Source organism: Gossypium hirsutum, chromosome D11 (assembly GCF_007990345.1).
Source record: "Gossypium hirsutum isolate 1008001.06 chromosome D11, Gossypium_hirsutum_v2.1, whole genome shotgun sequence".
Lineage (NCBI taxonomy): Eukaryota > Viridiplantae > Streptophyta > Magnoliopsida > Malvales > Malvaceae > Gossypium > Gossypium hirsutum.
In genome coordinates this window covers 14,143,905-14,164,365 of record NC_053447.1, presented here as the reverse complement: position 1 = coordinate 14,164,365, position 20,461 = coordinate 14,143,905, and positions in this window count along the sequence as shown.

Genomic DNA, 20,461 nt, shown 5'->3' with positions numbered 1-20,461 from the left:
AATTTTTTTTGGTACTGGCCAGTAGATGACCGGCACCAGGTACAATTTTCGGTTCCCAATACACAATTTTTTTACTTTGGGATATTGATGGCCGACACTAGTTTATTTAAAAAAAATTTTGTGGTGACCATGTAATGGCTGGCACCAAGTACAATTTTTGGCTCACAATGCATTTTTTTTATTTTGAAACCCTGATGGCTGACACGAGTGTATTTAAAAAAAAATTTCTATGGCCGACACCAAGTACATTTTTTCCTCCCAATTCATTTTTTTTTTACTTTGGGACATTGATGGCCAGCACCACATTTTTCGGGTCCCAAATTTTTTTATTCATTTTGGGACACCGGTGGCCAGCACCAAACCCTATATATAGTGGGTGTTTTGGGTTCTAATAGTGTAAATTGATAAGAATTTTTTTTGAGAGAGCCATCAAAATGAAAGTGTTTTATAGTATATCACTAAATGAGTTTTTTTGTAGTGGATTGTAGATGAGAGTTTTTCGTAGTGTACAACTGAATTTCGAGGTTGAATTATATATTGTCATGTTTTAACGGAGTTGAATTATATATGTCATGTCCACCTTAAAAGTTATGCTATTAAGGGTTGGATGACTTTCTGCACCATAGATGGCTAACCGAGATGTCCAACGCAGATAGACATTATCTATGGCGCAATAGTGTTTATTCTGCAACTTATAAGTGGGATACTGCTACAACGTAGACTTGATTCAAGCAAAAGACAACTAATTGTAAAGAAACTGCTATTCAAAATAATTGTATTATTTCTTTAGAATGTTTGTATTTTTTATATTTGTAAATTTAATGTAGTTATTTAGGATTTAAGGTTTCATTTTTATATTTTCGGGTATTAATTTCTTAGAATATTTGTATTTTTTTGTATGTGTAAATTTAATTTATTCTGTATTATATGTAGTTTGAATTTAAAATTTTCATGTATTAATTTTACCCATCTGTTTGTAGTTTGTTGGGTGTTTAAGTTTAATTTAGTGCATATTATTTTTGTTTGAATTTTATATTTTTGTGTATTAATTTTGTAGAATGTTTGTATTTTATTGTATCTGTAAATTTAATTTTTTGTATACTATTACTTATTCGAATTATATATTTTTTATTAAATATTTCGAATTCATTTATTCAAAAAAATAATTATTTTAGAGAAATTAAATTAATATTAAAAACAAAATAATTACAAAATAAAATAAATATTTACAGATAAAAATTAAAATTGTTGTGATCTCGACGACGTCCTCGGCGTTGGCATGTAACGGTCCAGCTGCCTTCGTCGGCGATGCCGTGCACCTTGCTGAGGCATTTGATAGTTGTTTGGTCTGGCCTCCGGTGTCCGGTCCGGTGTGCTTAGAAAAGTAGTATAATCATATACACCATAATCGGGAGTTAAGGGGTATTGCGTAACCGGAGGTACCGATGAAAATATCCTCAGTAGTAGGTGTAAGTGCTTCTCGGTTGAGCTACGGGTGGTATGAGGACGATTTGGACCGTGTTGAATGTTGAGGCTCGGGGTCGTCACCAAAAATATCCTCAAACGATGGAGGAAATTAAGGCTCGGGCTCGTGCTCTGGGTGATGTGATGGTGAGTCGGATGCTTCATATTGGGGCTCGGGATCAACGTTCGAGGCAGAATCAGTTTCGGTGTTCCCAAATGGTGAAACTCGATTACGACGCGATCGTACATTCCTTTGTTGCCATTGGGAAGATTCCGGTTGCACATCTTCCGAGATCAACATTTAACGACCTTGAAATATAAAGGGCTTCTCGTGTGCCATATACCATTCTGCGTACTCGCGTGTAAGAGAGAACCCTCTGTTGTGCGGAAGCGTGTAAAAGAGTAAAATTATTGTACTAAAAAATCACACTAAGTTCAATTCCCAGGAAAGAGAGGTGGATCACAAGGATCGCTTAAGTACCAGGTCTTTCCTAGCCAGAATATCCCTCAATCATAATTTAATAGCACAATAAATCACTACAATCACACACACAATTCATGCAGAATAATACAATAAAGAACACAAGAATTTAACGAGGTTCAGCAAATTTTGCCTACGTCCTCGGGCACTACCAAATATATTTCACTCCAAAATACAAGTGAGAATTTACAAAGAGAGAGAGAGAAAACAATGCCTTAAGTAGAGAATGGCAAGTTTGAGATACAGAATGAGAGATGGTTATGCCTATTTATAGTTGAGGTTCAGGGATCAACTTGCAAAGTCACTTTATAATTTAGGGACCATATATTGCAAATATCTCAGATTTTATTATGCCAATATCTCGATACCCATATCTTTGACTTTCCAATATTTGATACCCATATCTTTGACTTTCCAATATTTGATACCCATATTTTGACTTTCCATTATTTGATACCCATATCTTTGATTTTCCATAAATATGGATAATTCCCAATAATCTCCACCTTGAAGATTTGATTCGAGTAATCTTATCTTCACACAATTCTCTCTGCCTTTGTCAACAACACTTGATAGTGCCTTCTTCAACTGTTAAACATGCAGAATATTGATCAAGTTCAAACAATGTTTGAACTTGATTGTTGTTACCACCTTGGTCATCATATCTGCGGGATTATCTGCAGTCTTAATCTTCTGAAGGTGAATTTTCCCCTCATCAATAATTTCCCGCACAAAGTGGAAACGTACATCGATATGCTTTGTACGTGCATGATAGACTTGATTCTTTGCTAAATGAATAGCACTTTGACTATCACAATACACATTAATATGCTCCTGGACCAATCCCAAGGTTTTAACCATACCTTGTAACCAAAGAGCTTCCTTTACAGCCTCTGTTACAGCCATGTATTCAGCTTCTGTGGTTGACAACGCAACTGTAGACTGCAGTGTAGACTTCCAACTTATTGGTCCTCCAGCAAGAGTAAACACATAACCAGTGGTTGATCTTCGTTTGTCCAAATCACCGGCATAATCAGAATCAACGTACCCAACAACACCTTTACCAAGTGCAGTATCCTGCTTGAACAGTAATCCAATATCCATGGTCTTATGAATATACCGTAGAATCCATTTCACAGCTTGCCAATGTCCTTTTCCAGGATTATGTGTAACAGCCCGATTCTGGGCCTAGTCGGAATAGTGGTTTCGGGACCACAAATCCGACGAGGGAAAATATGGTTATTATTATATTTTTATGATCTACAATTTCACGGAAAATTTTCGTAAAAATTTCGTTCGAAAATTTCGACGTTTGGGCACTCAATTTAGTCAAAAGGACTAAATTGTAAATAGTGCAAAAGTTGAGTTCTACATCTTAGAGGTGTCTAATTGTTATGAAATTTTAAATTGGAGGTCTTTATGTGGTAATTAGACCATTAGTTAGTTGATGGACAAAAATAGACATAAGAAATGGGTGAAATAGATTTTTTTAAATGGGGGCATTTTAGTCATTTGGTTATTAAATAGAATTAAATGGGAAAAAGATGGCAAAATATGCTCATCTTCTTCATGGTGAACGAAATCAGCAAGGGGGAAGCCATATTTAGGGTTTTTAAGCTTTCAAGCTCCATAGTAAGTGATTCTAAGCCCCGTTTTTAATGTTATTCGTATTTTTGGAGTCCCGGTAACTTGGTTTAGCTTATTCTACCATTAATTCATGTTAGGGTTCATATTTGGAAAAATATCCATAGGTGAAATGTGTTTATTTTGCTGTTTTATGGTGGAATATGAGGCTAGAGATTATGTTAAACAACTTTTGCTAAGCAATTTTAAGCGAAAACGGGTAAATAGACATAATCGGTAAAAATAATTAATATTCAAAAGTATGTGTTGGAGTGGGAATTTGATGTTTCCATAGAAGGGAAAAATGTTCAGCATGTTATAAAACTTAAGAATAAGTGATGAAGTTTAATTTCCGAGCTTGGGGACAAAAGTGTAATTATACAAAAGTTTGGGGGCAAAATTGTAATTTTCAAAAAGTTGGGTGGTAGATTATTTTAATAAATGTGGACTTTAAACGAGTTAAATTTCCTATTATAGATCAAGAAAGACGTGAAGAGTATATCAAACGAGGAAAAGAAAAGATAGTGAAGTAAAGTGCAAAATTACGATATTTTGCACCGAGGTAAGTAAACACGTGACTTAATGTATTATTTTGATATTATTTAATATATGTTGAGATTTATTTGGAATTAAAATAAATGTTTGGCAATATCCTAAAAATGTTGTTAAATCGGGAAATGTGATAAAGGGTTGCAATATATGGGTTATGGGTTGAACACTCGGAATAAGCCGTAGTATGTTGTATATAAAAGGGGTTGCTGTGTGCTGATTCCCCGATTTATGGGTGGTGCTATGTGCGTGATCCACCATATCTTTGAAATGTGAAAGGGGGTTGCTATGTGCTGATTCCCCCGAGGGGTTGCTAAGTGCTGATTCCCCGGTTCATTGGTGGTGCTAAGTGCGATATCCACCATATCTTTGAAATGTGAAAGGGGGTTGCTATGTGCTGATTCCCCCGAGGGGTTGCTAAGTGCGATATCCATTGTATATTTGAAATGAAAAGGGGGTTGCTATGTGCTGATTCCCCCGAGGGGTTGCTAAGTGATGATTCCCCGATTCAGTGGTGGTGCTAAGTGCGAGATCCACCAATAACGGTTAACATTCCGAGTGTTCAACGAAAAAGTGTGGAAGGTGAATATTGCCATATGGTGGAAAATTTTATGGGGTAAATATTGAGTTGGACACTAAATCGATCCATGTATGAGATGGGAGAAAATATCAAAAACGAAAAAGGAACGATTTAATTATAAACTGTGTTGAACAACAGCAGTTGGGTAACTTTGAAAAATCACCATAAATGGTGGAAAATGAATGGGAAGCTGAATAATATATGAAATTGAAGCTGGATGTGTCTGTTTTCATATGAAAGAAATAGAATAAGCAAAAGAGTTGTATTTTTGGAGATATCTGAATTTTACTAAAACAGGGCTGGATTGATTTCGAGATCACCTGTTCTAACTTTGGAAAATTACCAAAAATTGAAAAAAAAATAATTATGGCATGAAATTTATATCCCTGGAATCCTTATTGAGTCTATTTTTATTAGAAACAAGAAAACCCATTTTTCAAATTTTGTACAGAGAGTTAAGTAAATTTTAGTGAGGAAGGGTCAGAACCGTTGGGCAGTGAAACAGGGGAAGGTTTAATGAATAAACTGTACTAATTGGCTGGGTTAAAAATTCTGAAATTTTTATGGTAAAATGGTATATGAGTCTAGTTTCAGGGAAAATTTACGGAACTCAATTTGGAGCCCTGTAGCTCCAGATAAAAATAAATTAGCGACTATGATGCAGAAAAACAGCTTGCTGGAAATTGCCTAAACAATAAAGTTATTCATGAATAAGTTTATATTTTGGTGTAGTTATGGGAGTAATTACTTATTTATCATGTGTTTACTTACTAAGCTATATGCTTACTCGATTTTATTTTTCTCTTGGTTATAGTGACTTCCAACAACTCGGAAATTGGAACGAAGTCAGACAATCATCTACACTATCCTTCACATTTGGGGTATTTTACTACTAGTGTTCCGAAATTTTATGGCATGTATAGACACTTTATGTAATGTGGGATCATCATGTAAATATATGTTATGGTTCCCTTTTAAATGTAGTGTTTATTAATAGTTAAACTATATGTGTGTTTATACAAATGAAATTGGTTGGTATATTGGAATGTGTTCTAAATTTGCAGGAGGCTTAAGCAAAAATAAGTAGGAATGCTGTCGAGATTTTTTAAAAATTTAGTAATACCTCATACTCTGTTCCGGTAAGGAATACGGGTAAGGGGTGTTACATTTTAGTGGTATCAGAGCTACGGTTTAGTCGGTTCTCGGACCAATAAAATACGTGTGGAAGTCAGTCTATACATGCCATAAAATTATTGTGATAGTGTGATGATTTCTGACAATTTAAAATTTTGTTTTATATAGTAAATGGATCCTGATCGAAGTGTGGCAGATGATGTTGAAAGTAACGCGCCGGCTCTCGCGCAAGGGACCGCGCAGGAAGAGAGTAGACATGAGACACATGGACAGGATGAGGCTCGGGAAGCCTTCCTCCGAATGATGAGTGATTGGTATATAAAATATGTCCGTGTAAATTCGAATGTTCCTCCTCCTCCACCCCCTCCTATTCCTCAACCGGTCCCCGTAGCTCCACGGAGTGCCGAATTGGTGAGATCAAGTAAGCCACCTGTTGATAGAATTCGAAAGCATGGGGCTGAAGATTTTAGGGCCAATGTTGATGATGATCCGGAAAAAGCCGAGTTTTGGCTTGAAAATACTATTCGGGTATTTGATGAATTATCTTGCACCCCTGAAGAATGTTTGAAATGTGCTGTGTCTTTATTGAGGGATTCGGCATATCGTTGGTGGAAAACATTGATATCGGTGGTTCCAAAAGAAAGAGTTACTTGGGACTTCTTTCAGGAAGAATTTAGAAAGAAATATGTAAGCCAACGATTTATTGATCAAAAACGCAAAGAGTTTCTCGGGTTGAAACAGGGCCGAATGTCCGTAGCAGAATATGAACGGGAGTTTGTTCGGCTTAGTAAATATGCCCAGGAATGTGTGTCTACGGAGGCTATTATGTGTAAAAGATTTGAAGAGGGGCTAAATGAAGACATCAGATTGCATGTTGGGATTTTAGAGTTAAAAGAATTTGTGGTGTTAGTTGATCGGGCCTGTAAAGCTGAAGAACTGAGTAGAGAAAAGAGAAGGGCAGAGATGGAATCTCGAGATGTAAGGAAGAGGACAATGGGCAGAACATTTCAATCTCATTCGAAGAAGTTTAAAGGGATGGATCCACGACCAACTGGTTCAGTTGGGTATTCACGCAGAGACCGAGGGAGGTCGTATTCTGGAGCTACAACTCGAGCTACCTCTGTAGCAAGTGTGGGCAATGTAGGAAACACCCGGCCTGAATGTCAACAGTGTGGCAGGCGGCATATTGGTGAGTGTTGGGGATTTAAACGAGCTTGTTTCAGGTGTGGTTCCCAAGAGCATTATGTAAGAGATTGCCCTGAGAGAAGAGAGGAAGAAAATTTGCCAAGAGCTGGATCGGGTGATATTGTTAGTAGATGGAGACCGCTGAGAAATGTGGGAAGCAAAATCAGTGGTAAAAGTGTGATGAAAGATGCAGCTGGAGGATCAGAAATTAGAGCGCCTGCCAGGACTTATGCCATACGTGCTCGAGAGGATGCCTCATCTCCCGATGTGATTATTGGTACATTTTCTCTTCATGATATAGATGTTATTGCTTTGATTGATCCCGGCTCTACTCATTCATATGTATGCATGAAATTGGTATCTAGTAAGAAATTGCCTGTTGAAAACACTGAATATGTAGTTAAAGTATCAAATCCATTAGGCAAGTATGTCTTAGTTGATAAGATTTGCAAGAATTGCCCCCTGATGATTCAAGGTCACTGTTTCTTGGCTAATTTGATGTTGTTACCATTTGATGAGTTCGATGTTATTTTGGGGATGGATTGGTTGATATTGCATGATGCCAAGGTGAATTGTAGACAGAAAATTCTTGAATTAAAGTGTGAAAATGGTGAAATTCTCCGGATTGAAACAGAGGAGCCGAATAAGTTGCCTATGGTGATTTCGCACATGTCTGCTCAGAAATACTTGAGAAAGGGATGTGAAGTTTATCTTGCTTATGTGTTGAGTACTGATATAACTGGGTCGAAGCTTGAATCAGTGCCGGTAGTCTGTGAATTTCCAGATGTATTTCCAGAGGAATTGCCTGGGTTACCTCCGATTAGAGAAGTTGAGTTTTCTATTGATCTGTTACCTGGTACTGCACCGATTTCTATTGCACCGTATCCAATGGCTCCGACTGAGTTGAAGGAATTAAAAGCTCAGTTACAAGAGTTGACAGATAAAGGATTTGTGAGACCGAGTTTTTCTCCTTGGGGTGCTCCTGTGTTATTTGTGAAAAAGAAGGACGGCTCTATGAGACTTTATATTGACTATCGTCAGCTCAATAAGGTGACCATAAAGAACAAGTATCCTTTGCCGAGAATTGATGATTTGTTTGATCAATTAAAAGGGGCAACAGTGTTCTCCAAGATCGATCTAAGGTCTGGTTACTATCAGTTGAGAGTTAAAGAGTCTGATGTGCCGAAAACCGCCTTCAGAACGAGGTATGGACACTATGAATTTCTGGTAATGCCTTTTGGGTTGACTAATGCTCCAGCTATTTTTATGGACTTGATGAACCGAATTTTTTGGCTGTACTTAGACAAGTTCGTGGTGGTGTTCATAGATGATATTTTAATCTATTCTCGGGATGAATCGGAACATGCAGAACATTTGAGAACTGTGTTGTAGATTCTGAGAGAAAAGAAATTGTATGCTAAATTCAGCAAAAGTGAGTTTTGGCTTCGTGAGGTTGGATTCTTGGGACATATAGTTTCAAGTGAAGGTATTCGGGTTGATCCAAGCAAAATTTCAGCAATTGTTGATTGGGAGCCACCAAAGAATGTGACTGAAGTTAGAAGCTTCCTGGGCTTAGCTGGGTATTACAGACGGTTTGTCAAGGGATTCTCGATGATTGCTTCTCCTATGACTAAGTTACTGCAGAAGAATGTCAAGTTTGAATGGACCGATAAATGTCAACAGAGTTTTGAAAAGTTGAAGGCATTATTGACTGAGGCGCCAGTGTTGGTGCAACCTGAGTCCGGGAAGGAGTTTGTGATTTACAGTGATGCATCGTTGAATGGCCTTGGGTGTGTGTTAATGCAAGAGGGCAAAGTAATAGCTTATGCTTCGAGACAGTTGAAACCGCATGAGAAGAATTATCCGACGCATGATTTAGAATTGGCTGCCATTGTTTTTGCTTTAAAAATTTGGCGTCATTATTTGTATGGTGAAAAGTGCCGAATCTTCACTGATCATAAGAGTTTGAAATATTTGATGAGTCAAAAAGACTTGAATTTGCGGCAACGAAGATGGCTCGAGCTAATCAAAGACTATGAGCTAGTGATTGATTATCACCCCGGGAAAGCTAATGTGGTTGCTGATGCCTTGAGCAGAAAATCTTTATTTGCTTTGAGAGCTATGGGTACGATGTTAACTTTATCTGATGATGGCTCAATGTTGGTTGAATTGAGAGCTAGACCGTTATTTCTTCAGCAAATTCGGGAATCTCAAAAGAATGACAGTAAATTGCAAGCCAAGAGAGCTCAGTGTGAAGCAGGTGTTGACTCAGATTTTCAAATTGGTTCAGATGATTGCCTGATGTTCAGGGACAGAATATGTGTACCGAGAAATGATGAGCTAATTCGGACTATTTTAGGTGAGGCACACAGTGGTGATTTATCAGTCCATCCGGGTAGTGTGAAAATGTACAATGATTTGAGGAAGTTGTATTGGTGGCCGGGCATGAAAAAGGATATCTCGGAATTTGTAACAAAATGTTTAATCTGTCAACAAGTGAAGGCTGAGCATCAAGTGCCATCGGGTTTACTTCAACCGATAACGATTCCAGAATGGAAGTGGGACAGTATCACGATGGATTTCGTGACAGGATTGCCTTTAACTCCAAAGAAGAAAGATGCTATTTGGGTAATTGTGGATAGATTGACAAAGTCAGCCCATTTTATTCCGATACGCATTGATTATTCACTTGACAGTTACAGGAAGCTTTGGGTACGAAATTGAATTTCAGTACTGCATTTCATCCGCAAACTGACGGACAATCAGAAAGGGTGATTCAAGTTCTTGAAGACATGCTCCGGTGTTGTATTTTAGAAATGAAGGACAGTTGGGAGAAATATCTACCACTGGTTGAATTTGCTTATAATAATAGTTATCAGTCAAGTATACAAATGGCACCGTATGAAGCATTATATGGGCGTAAATGTAGAACCCCTTTATATTGGACTGAACTCGGTGAGAATCGGATTCATGGAGTCGACCTGGTGAAAGAAACTGAAGAAAAGGTGAAAATAATCCGTGATTGCCTAAAAGCTGCCTCAGATCGGCAAAAGTCGTATGCGGATTTAAAGAGAAAAGAAATTGAGTTTCAAGTGGGTGATAAAGTGTTCTTGAAAGTATCCCCATGGAAGAAGATTCTGAGATTTGGTCGTAAAGGCAAACTAAGTCCACGTTTTATTGGACCATATGAAGTTACCGAGAGAGTTGGCCCTGTAGCATATCGGTTAGCTTTACCGCCAGAGTTGGAAAAGATACATAATGTATTTCATGTGTCGATGTTGCGACGTTATCGTTCGGATCCTTCACATATAGTTTCTCCTACAGAGATTGAGGTTCGACCAGATATGACTTATGAAGAAGAACCCATAAAGATTTTGGCTCGGGAGGTCAAACAGTTAAGAAATAAAAGTGTAGCCTTAGTGAAAGTGTTGTGGCAAAAACATGGAATGGAAGAGGCTACGTGGGAACCGGAGGAAATTATGAGGAAATAGTACCCAAACCTCTTTTTCGGTAAGATTTTCGGGGACGAAAATCCCTAAGGGGGGAGAGTTGTAACAGCCCGATTCTGGGCCTAGTCGGAATAGTGGTTTCGGGACCACAAATCCGACGAGGGAAAATATGGTTATTATTATATTTTTATGATCTACAATTTCACGGAAAATTTTCGTAAAAATTTCGTTCGAAAATTTCGACGTTTGGGCACTCAATTTAGTCAAAAGGACTAAATTGTAAATAGTGCAAAAGTTGAGTTCTACATCTTAGAGGTGTCTAATTGTTATGAAATTTTAAATTGGAGGTCTTTATGTGGTAATTAGACCATTAGTTAGTTGATGGACAAAAATAGACATAAGAAATGGGTGAAATAGATTTTTTTTAAATGGGGGCATTTTAGTCATTTGGTTATTAAATAGAATTAAATGGGAAAAAGATGGCAAAATATGCTCATCTTCTTCATGGTGAACGAAATCAGCAAGGGGGAAGCCATATTTAGGGTTTTTAAGCTTTCAAGCTCCATAGTAAGTGATTCTAAGCCCCGTTTTTAATGTTCTTCGTATTTTTGGAGTCCCGGTAACTTGGTTTAGCTTATTCTACCATTAATTCATGTTAGGGTTCATATTTGGAAAAATATCCATAGGTGAAATGTGTTTATTTTGCTGTTTTATGGTGGAATATGAAGCTAGAGATTATGTTAAACAACTTTTGCTAAGCAATTTTAAGCGAAAACGGGTAAATAGACATAATCGGTAAAAATAATTAATATTCAAAAGTATGTGTTGGAGTGGGAATTTGATGTTTCCATAGAAGGGAAAAATGTTCAGCATGTTATAAAACTTAAGAATAAGTGATGAAGTTTAATTTCCGAGCTTGGGGACAAAAGTGTAATTATGCAAAAGTTTGGGGGCAAAATTGTAATTTTCAAAAAGTTGGGTGGTGGATTATTTTAATAAATGTGGACTTTAAACGAGTTAAATTTCCTATTATAGATCAAGAAAGACGTGAAGAGTATATCAAACGAGGAAAAGAAAAGATAGTGGAGTAAAGTGCAAAATTACGATATTTTGCACCGAGGTAAGTAAACACGTGACTTAATGTATTATTTTGATATTATTTAATATATGTTGAGATTTATTTGGAATTAAAATAAATGTTTGGCAATATCCTAAAAATGTTGTTAAATCGGGAAAGGTGATAAAGGGTTGCAATATATGGGTTATGGGTTGAACACTCGGAATAAGCCGTAGTATGTTGTATATAAAAGGGGTTGCTGTGTGCTGATTCCCCGATTTATGGGTGGTGCTATGTGCGTGATCCACCATATCTTTGAAATGTGAAAGGGGGTTGCTATGTGCTGATTCCCCCGAGGGGTTGCTAAGTGCTGATTCCCCGGTTCATTGGTGGTGCTAAGTGCGATATCCACCATATTTTTGAAATGTGAAAGGGGGTTGCTATGTGCTGATTCCCCCGAGGGGTTGCTAAGTGCGATATCCATTGTATATTTGAAATGAAAAGGGGGTTGCTATGTGCTGATTCCCCCGAGGGGTTGCTAAGTGATGATTCCCCGATTCAGTGGTGGTGCTAAGTGCGAGATCCACCAATAACGGTTAACATTCCGAGTGTTCAACGAAAAAGTGTGGAAGGTGAATATTGCCATATGGTGGAAAATTTTATGGGGTAAATATTGAGTTGGACACTAAATCGATCCATGTATGAGATGGGAGAAAATATCAAAAACGAAAAAGGAACGATTTAATTATAAACTGTGTTGAACAACAGCAGTTGGGTAACTTTGAAAAATCACCATAAATGGTGGAAAATGAATGGGAAGCTAAATAATATATGAAATTGAAGCTGGATGTGTCTGTTTTCATATGAAAGAAATAGAATAAGCAAAAGAGTTGTATTTTTGGAGATATCTGAATTTTACTAAAACAGGGCTGGATTGATTTCGAGATCCCCTGTTCTAACTTTGGAAAATTACCAAAAATTGAAAAAAAAATAATTATGGCATGAAATTTATATCCCTGGAATCCTTATTGAGTCTATTTTTATTAGAAACAAGAAAACCCATTTTTCAAATTTTGTACAGAGAGTTAAGTAAATTTTAGTGAGGAAGGGTCAGAACCGTTGGGCAGTGAAACAGGGGAAGGTTTAATGAATAAACTGTACTAATTGGCTGGGTTAAAAATTCTGAAATTTTTATCGTGAAATGGTATATGAGTCTAGTTTCAGGGAAAATTTACGGAACTCAATTTGGAGCCCTGTAGCTCCAGATAAAAATAAATTAGCGACTATGATGCAGAAAAACAGCTTGCTGGAAATTGCCTAAACAATAAAGTTATTCATGAATAAGTTTATATTTTGGTGTAGTTATGGGAGTAATTACTTATTTATCATGTGTTTACTTACTAAGCTATATGCTTACTCGATTTTATTTTTCTCTTGGTTATAGTGACTTCCAACAACTCGGAAATTGGAACGAAGTCAGACAATCATCTACACTATCCTTCACATTTGGGGTATTTTACTACTAGTGTTCCGAAATTTTATGGCATGTATAGACACTTTATGTAATGTGGGATCATCATGTAAATATATGTTATGGTTCCCTTTTAAATGTAGTGTTTATTAATAGTTAAACTATATGTGTGTTTATACAAATGAAATTGGTTAGTATATTGGAATGTGTTCTAAATTTGCAGGAGGCTTAAGCAAAAATAAGTAGGAATGCTGTCGAAAATTTTTAAAAATTTAGTAATACCTCATACTCTGTTCCGGTAAGGAATACGGGTAAGGGGTGTTACATTATGCATATACCTGCTCACTATACTAACTGCCTGTGAAATGTCGGGTCTTGTACACACCATTGCATACATCAAGCTACCTACTGCATTAGAATACGGAACTTGTAACATGTATTCTTGTTCCATATTTGTCGAAGGAGATAGTTGTGCAGAAAGCTTGAAATGAGAAGCCAACGGGGTACTTACAGCTTTAGTCTGCTCGTTCATGCCAAACTTCTGTAGTATCTTCTTTAAATATTGCTTCTGAGATAAACTAACTCTGCCATGAGCTCTATCCCTACATATTTCCATGCCAAGGATCTTCTTAGCTTCACCTAGATCTTTCATCTCAAACTCAAGGTTGAGTTGAGTCTTCAATCTCTCAATTTCAACTTTACTCTTAGATGCTATCAACATATCATCAACATATAAGAGCAAGTATACGAAAAATCCTTCTTGTAGCTTCTGAAAATACACGCAATGATCAAATTTACTTCTTGTATACCTTTGCCCTTTCATGAACTGATCAAATCGCTTGTACCACTGCCTTGGAGATTGTTTCAATCCATAAAGCGACTTTGTCAGTTTGCAAACCCAATTTTCTTTATCAGGAACCTTGAATCCATCTGGCTGAGTCATATAGATTTCCTCTTCCAAATCACCGTGTAAAAATGCGGTCTTCACATCGAGCTGAACTAGTTCAAGATCATATTGTGCAACCAAGGCTAGCAAAATCCGAATAGACGAATGCTTCACAACTGGAGAAAATACTTCATTGTAGTCTATTCCTTCTTTCTGAGCGTAACCCTTTGCTACCAATCTAGCCTTGTATCGAACTTTATTTTTATCAGGAAATCCTTCCTTCTTTGCATATATCCATTTGCATCCAATTGCCTTCTTTCCTTTAGGTAGTGTCACCAACTCCCAAGTCCTATTTTTATGAAGAGACTGCATTTCTTCATTCATAGCTTGCTTCCATTTTACACTATCAGAGTTACTTTTTGCTTCTGTGTAAGTAGAAGGAACATCATCATCTGTAATTAGAAGTGCATAGGCCACCATATCATCAAAGCGAGCAGGCATACGAATCTCTCTTCTTGGCCTTCTATATGCAATTGAATCATGTTGTTGTAGAAGTTCTTGGGTCAAAACTTCTTCATCATTTGTTCCTTCAATATTAGCTGGATCATCATTAACCTTTTCAAGCTCCACCTGTTGCAAAGTGCCACTGGTTGTGTTATCCTTTTGTGAATCATTGTTCTTCATCATGGTTGATTCATCAAAAGTCACATCTCTACTGAAAATTATTTTCCTTGTATCAGGACACCAGAGACGGTATCCTTTTACTCCACCAGTTATAACCATGAATAATGCTTTCTTTGCTCTTGGGTCTAACTTAGATTCTTTTACATGATAATATGCAGTGGAACCAAAAATATGTAAAGAATCATAATCAATAGCAGGTTTACCAGTCCACATCTCCATAGGAGTTTTTCCATTTATTGCAGCTGATGGCAAACGGTTAATTAGATGGCACGCATATGTAACTGCCTCAGCCCAAAATTCTTTGCCCAATCCAGCATTGGACAACATACATCGAACTTTCTCCAGTATAGTTCGATTCATTCGTTCTGCCACCCCATTTTGCTGTGGTGTATCCCGAACAGTGAAGTGTCGCACAATGCCCTCATCTTGGCATACTTGTAGAAATGGATCGTTTTTGTACTCAGTACCATTATCTGATCGAAGTCGTTTGACCTTTCGACCAGTCTGAGTCTCCACCATCTTCTTCCATTTCAGAAATGCATCCAAAACTTCACTTTTTCTTTTCATTAGATACACCCATACTTTTCTTGAATAATCATCAACAAAAGTAACAAAATAGTGCATACCTCCCAAAGAAGCTACTTTGGTAGGTCCCCACACATCACTGTGAACGTAGTCCAGAATTCCTTTCGTATTGTGAATTGCTGGACCAAATTTTACCCTCTTTTGCTTGCCCAGAACACAATGTTCACAGAATTCCATTTTGCAAGAATTTGCACCTTTCAATAAGCCTTGCTTCACCAATGTCTGCAAAGCTTTTTCACCAGCATGTCCCAATCGCATATGCCATAATCTGGTAGCCTCTGAATCTACATCTTTTGTAGAAACTGTTGATGTTGATCCAATAACTGTACTTCCATTTAAAAAATACAAGTTATTTCTTCTTGTGCCTTTCATCACCGTCAGTTGCCCAGCTACTACTTTTAGTAATCCATCTCTCAAAGTGATTGTGAGCTCTTTAGATTCTAGGGCACCTAATGAGATGAGATTTTTCTTCAGGCTAGGTACGTAGCGAACATCTGTCAAGACTTGGATTGAGCCGTCGTGATTCTTCAATTGGACTGTACCCACTCCCATTGTCTTACAAGCACTATCATTTCCCATAATAACAATTCCACCTTCTAGCTCTTTAAGACTAGAAAACCAGTCCTTATTAGGACACATATGGTAAGTACATCCTGAATCCAAAATCCACTCATCCGTTTGACATGCCATTGCCATGCCAACCAAGCTAAAGTCTGACTCCTCATCATGCTCTGCTACACATGCATTAGAAATAGCCTTGCCCTTTTGTAGCTTAGGACAATTCTTTTTCCAATGCCCTTTTTCACGGCAAAAGGCACATTCATCTTTGGCGGGTCTCCCTTTGGACTTTCCCCTTCTACCAGATTTGCTGCTGTGTGAATGACCTCTTACTATTAAGACTTCTGCGGTTGTATCTCTGTGATCTCTTTTATCTTTCTTTCGAGTCTCAGATCTATACAACGCACTACAGACTGCATCAAATGTGATTGTATCCTTCCCATGAAGCAATGTGGTGGTAAGATGATCATATTCATTAGGAAGAGAATTCAACAACAGTAATGCCTTGTCTTCATCTTCAAATTTCTCATCCAAATTTAGCAAGTCTGCTAAAATTTTATTGAATGAGTTCACATAGTCATTCATCGACATACCGGGTGCATACGTGAATCGATAAAGTTTCTTCTTCATATAAAGCCTATTTTCAAGACTTTTTGTTAGAAACTTTTCTTCCAGTGTATCCCACAACTTCTTCGCTGATGTCTCCCTCATGACAGAGTACTTCTGCTCTTTGTCCAAACATAGGCGAATTGTTCCACATGCCTGTCTATTGATCTTGGCCCACTCCTTGTCATCCATCTTGTCAGGTTTTTCTTCAAGGGCTATATCCAGCTCTTGCTGACATAAGACATCCAGGATCTCACATTGCCACATACCAAAATTATTGGTACCATTAAATTTCTCTACTTCAAATTTCGCATTGGTCACAGTAGTCTTTGACGATGACTTTTCCATTTTTTTTCTCCTCAATCCCAACTACAGTACGTGAACAGTGCCGTGAATGATCGTATTCCCAAGTACGAATCTAGCTCTGATACCAATTGTTGTGCGGAAGCGTGTAAAAGAGTAAAATTATTGTACTAAAAAATCACACTAAGTTCAATTCCCAGGAAAGAGAGGTGGATCACAAGGATCGCTTAAGTACCAGGTCTTTCCTAGCCAGAATATCCCTCAATCGTAATTTAATAGCACAATAAATCACTACAATCACACACACAATTCATGCAGAATAATACAATAAAGAACACAAGAATTTAACGAGGTTCAGCAAATTTTGCCTACGTCCTCGGGCACTACCAAATATATTTCACTCCAAAATACAAGTGAGAATTTACAAAGAGAGAGAGAGAAAACAATGCCTTAAGTAGAGAATGGCAAGTTTGAGATACAGAATGAAAGATGGTTATGCCTATTTATAGTTGAGGTTCAGGGATCAACTTGCAAAGTCACTTTACAATTTAAGGACCATATATTGCAAATATCTCAAATTTTATTATGCCAATATCTCGATACCCATATCTTTGACTTTCCAATATTTGATACCCATATCTTTGACTTTCCAATATTTGATACCCATATCTTTGACTTTCCATTATTTGATACCCATATCTTTGATTTTCCATAAATATGGATAATTCCCAATACCCTCCCTCTAAGACATGCAAGGGAGGGCGCCTCGAATGTCAATCATTTACACAGAAAGATATAAAGTTCATGTTTTTCTGCCTAATTTAAAGCGTCCTGACCCGAACCCTTTTTGTCCATTCTGTGGACTTCTTTGATATCGACAGGAGGGTTCAGGATAGGTTGTACGCAACCGAATTGCCTCAATACCCGACCTCTATCGTGCCACTCCACCATATGGAAATGAATTAACGGAACATTTGACACGAACAACTGTTACTGCTCGATAACCCATGATGGTATGAGCACTGCGATCTCTTCCTCGACATATGGCATTCATAGAAACTGCATAATATAGACAACACGTCATTAGTTAATTTTTTTTGTACAATTATTGTATTTAAAAAAAAGTTTCGGAAGTGTATTTTATGCCATCCCTGGAATGAGTCTCTATCATCATACGGTACACAAGTACGGTGAACGATTGCCCGATTCTCGGTACAGTTGCGCATCTAAAAAAATGAATAAATTATCAGGTTATTTTTTCTATGCAAAAAATGAGTATACTATACTATACTATACAATTAAAAAATAGATGGCAAAATTGAACTATATATTTACCTGTTCAGGGGTGGCCACACATACGGTTGGTGGCTCACTGATGTTAGAAATAGCATCCGGTATAACGCCCAAGACTGCAGTAAAAGGCAACAATCGCCATTGTTTTCGTAGACGGTTTTGTCGCTCAACAAAGTTCGCGGTATAAGCATGCCAATACTGTAGAGCCCCAACTAAATCTTCTAGCAAGCTCGAGATCCTCTAATAAAGGGAGATACATGATGTGTACTTTATTTTAATTGACGTTCGGCAATAGTATCCCACCTATAAGTTGCAGAATGAACGCTCTTGCAACGTAAATAATGTCCATTTGTGTTGAACTGCTCGGAAGATGCTGGAAGTTTTCTCTTAACCAAGTAAATTTAATATAGGTTAATCGTCTTTCCTCATTGTTGGGGGGCACTCTTCCAAGTAATTGTTTGCAAGTGCCCCAAGGATCGAGCACTTTTCCAAGCCCAATCATTGCTTCACCGTTTATAGATAGACCCAGTTGGACTGCTACGTCTTGCAGTGTAATAGTTACCTCCTCACATGGGAGGTAAAACGTATGTGTTTCCAAACGCCATCTTTTAACTAAGGCCGATATTAAATCGGCCCACAGCTTAGATATCTGAATGTACGCAGCTACCCCAAAACCCGCGACATTCAAATACTACAAAACTCTTCGATCAAAAAAATAATCAGGATTATGCAATCAGGGTCTCACAATTCGGTACAGATCCTGCGTTTATAGTAAATATATAATGTTATATTTCTTGTTTAAAAAAGAATTCAAATGAATATTTAAAATTAAATGAGACATTTTTCTTCTCGTTTACCTTATTTACATAGGCTGCAATGTGGTTGTTGTCATTTAAAATAATATTAGGATTATGATCCACGGAGTGATCGGCGGTGGTCGGTGGTGGTTGACGATAACGACAGTTGTCGGAGGTGTTTGGAGATGATCGGTGGTCATCGGTCAGCGGAGAACGACAATTATCGGTGATGGTCGGCAGTTTTGGGTTGAAGTACCCCATTTATAGTGGGGGACCATAGTGGTTGAGCAGGAGCAAAATAAAAAAAAAACTTATTTTAAATTCGCCAGGCTAATGCAAGCCAATAGAAGGCCAAATTAGCCCTGGTCAATGCTGGCGCAAGCCTGACATAGGCCCTGTCCTTTCAACTTTTTTTTCTTATTTCATTTCATTTCCATTTCCATTTCCATTTCATTTAATTTTTTTCCATTTAAATTTAATTATTTCTCATTTGAATTTTTTTTATTTCAGTTTTTGTTTTTGTTTTCATTTCAATTTATAATTTATTTTCATTTACACTTTCATTCCATTTCATAATCATCATTTCATTTCATATTCATTTAACATTTCATTTCATTAATTTTTTTCATTTAAATTTATTATTGTCCTAATATACAATTTTTTTTTCATATTAATCACAAGTAATCTCATTTCAAGTTATCTTTTTTCAATTCATTTCATATTTTTTCATATTAATTAGAAGTAGTCTCAATATCAGGGTCATTTAAATTTTTTCATATTTTATTTAAATTTTTTCTCAATTTAAATATAATTCCATTACAAAATTTTAAATTTCATTTAAATTAAAAAATTTATCATTTCATATTTTTTTTTTTTGCTTTTTAGGCCTGAAATGTTGGGTCAAATCGTAGGCACTAGGCCTATTGGTGCCAGCCACTAATATACCATTTCCCAGGCCTACCACAGGCCTGGACTAACATGTACTTTCATCTTTTTTTTTTTTCATTTCATTTCATTTCTATTTCTATTTCCATTTCATTTCATTTCATTCCATTTGTATTTCCATTTTATTTCATTTCCATTTCCATTTCCATTTCCATTTCATTTAAATTATCTTTTTTTTCATTTAAATTTAATTTTTTTCTCATTTCATTGAAATTATTTTTTCCATTTAAATTTAATTTTTCTCTCATTTCATTTAAATTATCTTTCTTCCCATTTTAATTTATTTTTTCTCATTTCATTTAAATTATCTTTTTTCCATTTAAATTAATTTTTTTCTCATTTCATTTAAATTATCTTTCTTTCCATTTTAATTTATGTTTTTTACATATTAATTTTTCTCTCATTGTAATTTATTTCATTTAATGTGTTTTAAATTAAATATGTATGTCTATTGTATTATATTTAATCAATTGTGTAATTTGAATAAAGTATATCATTTGTATAATCTTTCATATTTTTACAATGTTTTTACAAGAACATGCACTCAATAAAATATCATTCGTCATCTTCGAGTCCGGCATTATGAGATGATTAACTGGAAACATATACACGATGTGGGCAAGTTGATCGGTTGTGTCCGGATGTTCGACACATAGTGCACAGTTTGGGTTCGCTTGTCTCCTTGACGTCCATGTCATTTTGAATTCTCGTCGATTGTGGTCGACCCTTAGGATGTCTACAGAGATTACGGTCAGGCACTATCTCGAAAACAGGCGGTGGAACTTCCCAGTTTGAGATATTAGGGATTGCA